Source organism: Callospermophilus lateralis, chromosome 5 (genome assembly GCF_048772815.1).
Source record: "Callospermophilus lateralis isolate mCalLat2 chromosome 5, mCalLat2.hap1, whole genome shotgun sequence".
In the NCBI taxonomy this organism is placed as follows: domain Eukaryota; kingdom Metazoa; phylum Chordata; class Mammalia; order Rodentia; family Sciuridae; genus Callospermophilus; species Callospermophilus lateralis.
This window is the reverse complement of record NC_135309.1, coordinates 53,463,576-53,471,093: the sequence shown is the minus strand read 5'-3', so window position 1 is coordinate 53,471,093 and position 7,518 is coordinate 53,463,576.

Genomic DNA, 7,518 nt, shown 5'->3' with positions numbered 1-7,518 from the left:
TTTAAGGAATCAGCATTATTTTCAATATTTCACAGAGAAGGTTACAATATGAATTAGCAGTGGTTCTCTTTGGGGCAATGATTCCTACTTGGATGAAACTGCCACCCATGTGAACAATTACTCCTCAAAAGAAGATGTATGCCACTGAGAAAATAAAAACATTACATATTCACCATGTAACCTTTAGATGGGAATCTATACCTTAATTTTATTTCATACTTTTAGATTGACATTTTAAAATTGTTTCGCTTCCCCAAACTGACTTCAATCATGTCTATTTGGCAATGAAAAGTCTTCCTTAATTATTCATGCATCCAGGTAATTTTAGCAGATACTTAGAGGTTCCTATCCTTATTAAATTCCAGTGTTTTTTTGTCTAATGTAAATGAGTAAGAGTATATCAGGATAAAGTGAGAGAGGACAGAATTTGTAGAAGGCTGCACCACTTTGTCTGCTCTAGGAACTCCCTAGCTATGTACTATTGGGTGTTAGGTGGCCACCTGTTATTCACTGTATGTAACCAAATACAGTACACAGTTTTAGTTCTTCGTCCAGGAATTGGGATAGAATGACTAGCTCAACTCTGCAGTCAAGGGAGTACTCAAGAGAGCATTCTAGGTGATGCTAAAGTATGAATCCTGAGATATCCTACTCAGTCTGATCTGGTAGATCTTGATACTAGCATTGTGGTCCATAATGATGCTACTACTGTAATTTATTGACATACTACTTGAACTTACCCTTATTATCAAAAGACCATGAGATGTGGTGTAGGCCTTGCCCAGTCCTCAAATATGTAACAGATTATTGTTATAGATGGAATGTTTGTGTTGCGTGTACTCAAATTCACGTTTTAGTCCTAACCTGCAATGTCATATGATTTGTAGACTAGGCCTTTAAGAAATAATAAGACTTAGATTAATTTTTTAGGTTATTCCTACATGATGGGATTATTATCTTTATAAGAAGAGGAAGACTCTTCCACCCTCCCCCTCTCTCTTTTTTTCTCTCTTCTTTCTCTTTCCCTTTCTTCATGTATATGTACTAAGAAACAGTCATGAGGAACAATGAGAAAAAGGCAACTATCTGCAAGCCAGAAAAGGAACCTTCACCATAAACCAAATTGGTCAGTGCCTTGATCTTGAATGTTTCAGACTCCAGAATTCTGAGAAAATGAATCTTTGTTATTTAAGCCACCTAATCTATAGTATTGTTTCATGATAGACACAGTTGCCCCAAACAGGTGTTGTCCATCCTAGAGGAATTCTAGAATTACATGAAGATGGTGGCGTCTTTTATAGATTGTCTTAGATAAGGTTTGAAGATTGCTTACTATATGGAGAGTTTAAAAAATGAGGGCATCTGGCGTTTTGCAGTTGACAAGCTGTGAGTTTCAATGTCGAAATCTTGTGTGCAGGACACAAAGGAGTGCAGAGATAAATAAGCTCTCCCAGTTGGGACTGTTGCTATGGATATGTGGTATAGACAGCCTAAGGGCCTATACCAGGTAGGTAGTGAGCCAGATTGAAAATAGTGCATAGGTTTTAGGGAATGAGAAGGATGTATCATCTATATGCTCTAATTAGGTGCATCAATAAGAAAGAACTCAAGTTTGCTTTTAATATTATAAGTCTATGATATTTGTTAGTGTTCATTCTAATGTTTTCAAATTTATTAAAACACACATGTCATCTTATAGTGATGCATATTGGAAGATCTAAGGAAAAAACACAGAAATAAAGTGCACACACATGTATTATAAAATCAAATGACCATGCGCAATTCTTCTAGGAGTTGAAGTGTGTGTGTAAATGATAACTACCAAAGACCTGGCATTACTCAAAAGTTCCTGCATAAGAGTAGCCAACATCACCAAATCAGCGGATGCTTGCATTCTAATGATCGATACTAAATATACTAAGACTTTTTTTTATTTGTTTTAATTAGTTACACATGACAGTACAATTATCTTGACATATCATACATTTGAATCAGATGGGGTATAATTTCTCATTTTTCTGAGTGTACAGGTTACTAAGACTTTTTAAAATCTTAGAATTTCAGGACCTTGGATGTCATTCAACCCAAATCTTTTATTCTCACTAATATAGATACCAAGTTCAAAGAGATTACATGAATAATCCAAGATCATGGAACCTACAAATGATCAAAATCAGACCTTCTGATATTTGGCCATACAGTAGACCCTCTGATAGTACAAATAAGTCAAGAGAACATTAGCTTTTCCCAAATTGTATCATAAAAAACCACTCTATAGTAATGAGGAATCATAAAAACCATCTCTCTTAAAAATTTCTCACATCTTGAGGCATTCAGATCTAAATTAAACATTAATTCTAGAGGCACTAGAAGAACTATTTAGGAGACCTCCAAAGACAATATCAGGGTTTGATAGAAAAGCAATTAACAAACTTAATATATGAAAAAAAGAGTATGTCATTTTTCCCAAAGTAAATTTCTCATCCTAATACATTTTTGCATGTGAAAATTTCAGTGTATGTATATGTTTGATAGCAACATATATTTCTAGATATTTATCATTAATAAAATTTGATGAAATACTTGATATTTCTGCTGTCCTAATAAAATTTTGTTCTAATTCTGTCAAACTGTTCTAATATACATTTTTACATACTTGTCAGATATTTCATTTCTTTTCAATAACTCCTCTAATTCATTCAAACATTTTCAACTCAGCATGTGTTTATTACTGCTGTAATTGACAGTATGGAAAACTCAGTGTCAATAAATTTCAAGGCAATGTCTTTCTTTCATATAGCATCTCATCATAATGACCATCACCTGTATTTCTTTGTATGTCATAAAAAAGTTTTGGTAAAAAAATTTAGTGTTAGCATGCACAAAGTAATTAGATAGCAGTTTCATTGTGCTCAACACTAGATAAACTAATAGTTTCCCACACAATACAGGCATTTAGCATCTATGACCCCCAAAATGTCAAATGCATCACTTTCCCCTGAATAGAAGTTTGAAGGTATGATGAATCTACCAGTGGAAAATCCTTAATCCTTCAATCTGAATTTTTAAAGATATAGTAAAATATGCTTAATTTTCCTTTTTATTGTTTCTAAGCAGTGAATTGGAAGTTGGACATCTTTAGCTTTGGAATTCATTTCTACCAGTACTTTGTGGTCTTAGACTTTGAAACTCCACCAATAATTGCTTCTTTATTTGCAAATGTGATATAAGACCTATTTGCAAAAGTGGATTGAGAATCAAAGGGAAAGTGGAAACGTTTTGTAATCTGTGAAACACTGAATAAGTGTTCATCACTATTGTTCTTTTTGTGCTTGTTTGGATTGATGTTCTCTGTGCATCAAGGAACCTGCTACCTCTACTGTTCCAAGATTTGGCTGCTTTCCAGAATTGCTTGATTAAGCAAATCACTCTATAGCAGCATTTTTCAAAGTACGTTTCAGCAGTTTTAATTGTTAAAAGAATTTGGAAATGCCGTATACTATATATCCCTGTTCCGTAATCTTGGAGTTAAATATCAGGAAAGTAAAGCCTGAAAAATCTTAACTGTTTAGTTTCTAAACTTATTTTATTTGACCATGGAATCTTCTTCTTTCTATGTCTCTCCCCTTTCTTGTTCTCCTACTCATTCTCTCCTTTGCCTCTTCCTTCTCTCCCTTCCTTTCTCAGTACCTGGCTGATCCTTTCCTCCCCTCCCCTCCTTGACCTTTACCCTCTCTTCCTCCCTTTTTTCTTTCCTTCCTTCCTTCCTAAATTTTTAGGATAAATACTATCCTAGAAATTTATAATAAATCTTGACCATATTTTGGGTTTTCAAAGGATTGATTCTGTAAGTCTGGATTTACTCTGAATTAGGAGGGCTTTACCAGGAATGTGTCTGTTTCAGTAGTATTTTGTTATATTTTACACAAGACAAATCTTGTTTGGGTATTTTCACTCATGCTACATTTGTGTAGAACTTTACTTTTGCCCAGTTGTTTTATAACATCACTTCACTATCTACTTTGATTTTAAGGATAACCCTATAAACTCTGGACTGTCCTCCAGTGCCTCAAACTAGTGCATCTTCTGCTTCAGGTCAGAAATGCAAAGGGTACAAAATTTTGTATACTTTTAGCTGCCCAATAACTGAACTCATCACTATTGCTGCAGGGGATATGATAATAAAAAAGACAGGTTAAAAAGTTGATATCCCACTCAAACTACTAAAGAAAAAGTCAATCATTCTTAACTTAAGAGTGAAAATTATTTAAGGAATTTCAAGGATTGTTATTATTCCAAATTTTGAAGCACAAGACTGAATCTTCAAGGGTTTTGGATAATAGTCCTGAACAGTATATACTATGACAATGGATATATACCTGTTACAAGAGCAAGGCAATATTTTATTAAAGAACAAAAGAGTTGTTCAAGTGGAGCCCATTGGGAAACATAGAAGAGATTTGAATACACTAATGCAAACAAGGAAATAGAAGGGAGAGCTTTTTACCATAGGGAGAGCTTTTTGCACCATGCATTTGACATACTGGTAACTCAGTAACATTTGTGACATTTCTGAGCTGTCTGGTACAGCAACATATAAATACAAAGTGTGACTCAGACTGCACTGGTATATTAAGATGCCACAGCATGGTCAGCTACTTCTTGGTAGGGTAAGTGCCCAGTCACTTATAGCCAAGTGATAGATGAAACAGGGTGAAAAACACACCAGGTAAAAAATTGTTCAACAATGATCATTGGATACATTTTGTTACTGACTCAGGATTTATATTGATTTTTAATTGTTGCATTAATATCAATAACTGATGCAATATCAGTTATGGTGAGGGTATATATTGTTTTGTATTTACCTGACAATATATATGATTTTAAGCTTAAAAGCCATTGTAATGTATAATGTTTCACTAATTCCAGTGATAAATGAGTATTATGAAACTAATTTAATTTTGTCAGTTTGATTTTGACATATACAATATTTTAAAGTTTTTGATTTCATAAAAAATAAAATAGTAATAATAAAGTTATAAAAATAAAATAGGGGTCCTTTATCACTTATTAATAAAATTAATCTACCGTCACATAATGTGTACTTTATGGCAGGCAGAGTGTAAGAGGTTCAATGAAAGAAGGAGCCTCATGAGACAGGCCCCAGAACAAAAGTCTAAGTTAATAAAACCAGACACTCTGTGCACTATTCTCTGCAGTATCTATGCAGAGAAGTTTCATCTGGTCAAACTCCATTCATGTATTCTTTTGCTTGATACTGTCCAGGTTGCCTTATATAATGGAGACTAGAGGAAGGATATTTATAATGTGAGTGACATATTTCCTGTAGGAAGTCCTTGACTTTGGCATAAGGGACTTGCCAAATCTGTGAGGGAATTCTGCCTACTCTGAGAATTCACTTCAGAGTCTTACAAGTGAGGTTCAAGCCTATTTTTCAGCAAAAATCAGCTTTCTTGCTGCGGGGAGATGGGAGTTTCTTTGAATACTGCTAATGAGAACTCTCAACATTTTACTTTGCTTTAAATTGGTGGCTGATCATATAGAGTCTCTTATGTTCTCTTTAAGTGCATTAATCGTGCTAATCAGCAGCAATTAAATTCAAAGTCCCTCAAAGCTCTAAAATGCCTATGAGTCCATACCTAGTTCAGCATCCAACTATCTTTTGGATTTTATCTCCTATTGTTCTCTTCCTCATTCTCTCTGCCCTACCATGCTCTCCTGCTTGCTGTTTCTCAGGGCCTCTGATCAAAATGCTTCCTTCCCTCATCCTGCAAAACTCACTGACTTCTTTCTAGCCATTCAAGTAGCATCTTCTTAGCAAGGCCTGTCAGGACCACCCTACTTTTGTCTTTAAAGTGACTGCTAACATTATTGATCATATACATATTTACAGACTGAATGTCAAGTGTTTAAAAATTCCTTGACCTGTTTGCTATGACCTTCAGAAAAAGTGTGCCTGGTACATATTTTAATAACATGTCTTTTTATCCAGTATGTTATAACAGAAATTTATCAATACCAATTATGTGCAAAGTATTTAACTATACATTGCTTTTCCTTGTTTATTTTGGGTTCACAATGTGGCACAGACTTGTCCCCAACCCTGCATCCACCTTAGCAGAGAAGCCACTTGGCTGAGAAGTGCAGTCCCTCTTAACTCTCTCATTTTCACATCTTTAGTGGAGGCTAAGCAACAAACTTCTTTGTTTAAATAGATTCAAGATTCCAGCAGTCATTTTGCCACGGTCAGTTTGCCACTTGTAGTCTGTTCATTTGTGGCACTAGAAGTACTTATGGAATGGTAAATTAAGATTTATTTTGGAAAAAAAAAATCCCACCATGGTAGTATCATGATAGTGTTAAGATAGAAGAATGAGTCATCAAGAAAATATTATGAGAATGTGAATGCTGCTTCCTCCTCTAGGTTTGCAAAGGAGTGTAGCAAAACAAGAATTAGGAAAACATCTATTGTTCTTATGTTTTATATGCATTAGCTCATTTCATCTTTACAGGCATCCCATGAGTTCGGTATTTTGTTTATCCATATGCACAGGTGAAAAAACGGAGGCAAAAGGAATTTAATTATCCAGTCATACAAGAGGAAGAAACAGAACTCGGAAATTATTCCCAACTCTAATAGACTACAAAGCCAATACACTCAATTGTTCTTTGAGTCAAGAGGAGTAGTTTTATTTGTTATCTGCACATATCTGCAACTAGAATAAGTTTTTGCCATTCATAGTATCAATTTTTTTACCTCTATTAGGAAGACATTTTACTTGATCATCTTTTTTTAAAAAAAAAAAAAGTCTACCTGCAATATTTTGTATATTCAGTCATTTACTTGAGCTTGCATGAAGTCCCAGATACTTTAAAATACACCATTAGATTACCTAAATAATGTGAGTAAAAGTTATTTACTTTTTTTTTAACATTACTTTTTTTCAGATAAAAATAATAAATAAGGGAGACAAAAATAAGCAATTATTTGTATATTTTGCTTCTTTCCCTGGATACTTCCTCTCACAAATATTAAAAACACTGATCATACTTTTTTCAACAGTTAGGCTACATCTTCCTTACTCTGCTTATATTTTATTCTACAAAGAGAGTATACTCATGGAAAACCCTTCATATTTATTTAATAGATTAACTATTTTTTCTCAATTTCCATTTAGCTCTTTAATAATGAAGAAATGAAACAAGGGTCTGGAATGTTTTCTCTGGTGGTTAAAACCTATTACTTGGATCATAAAGTTGATGTCAGAAAAATACAAGATCTTTTATGATCACACATTTTTATATTCCAGAAGCTATAAATGCTCCTCACTTATGTAAAAGCAAACACTTTTGCCATTCTCTGCTTTGTGCTTCTAGCAGCCTTGCATACTCTATATGCCAGAAATGATTACTCTCACCATGTTTCTCTTCTGTCTATGGATATAATCCATATTAGTCATTACTGAAGATAGGTTTCCTATATGCCATGCCAGT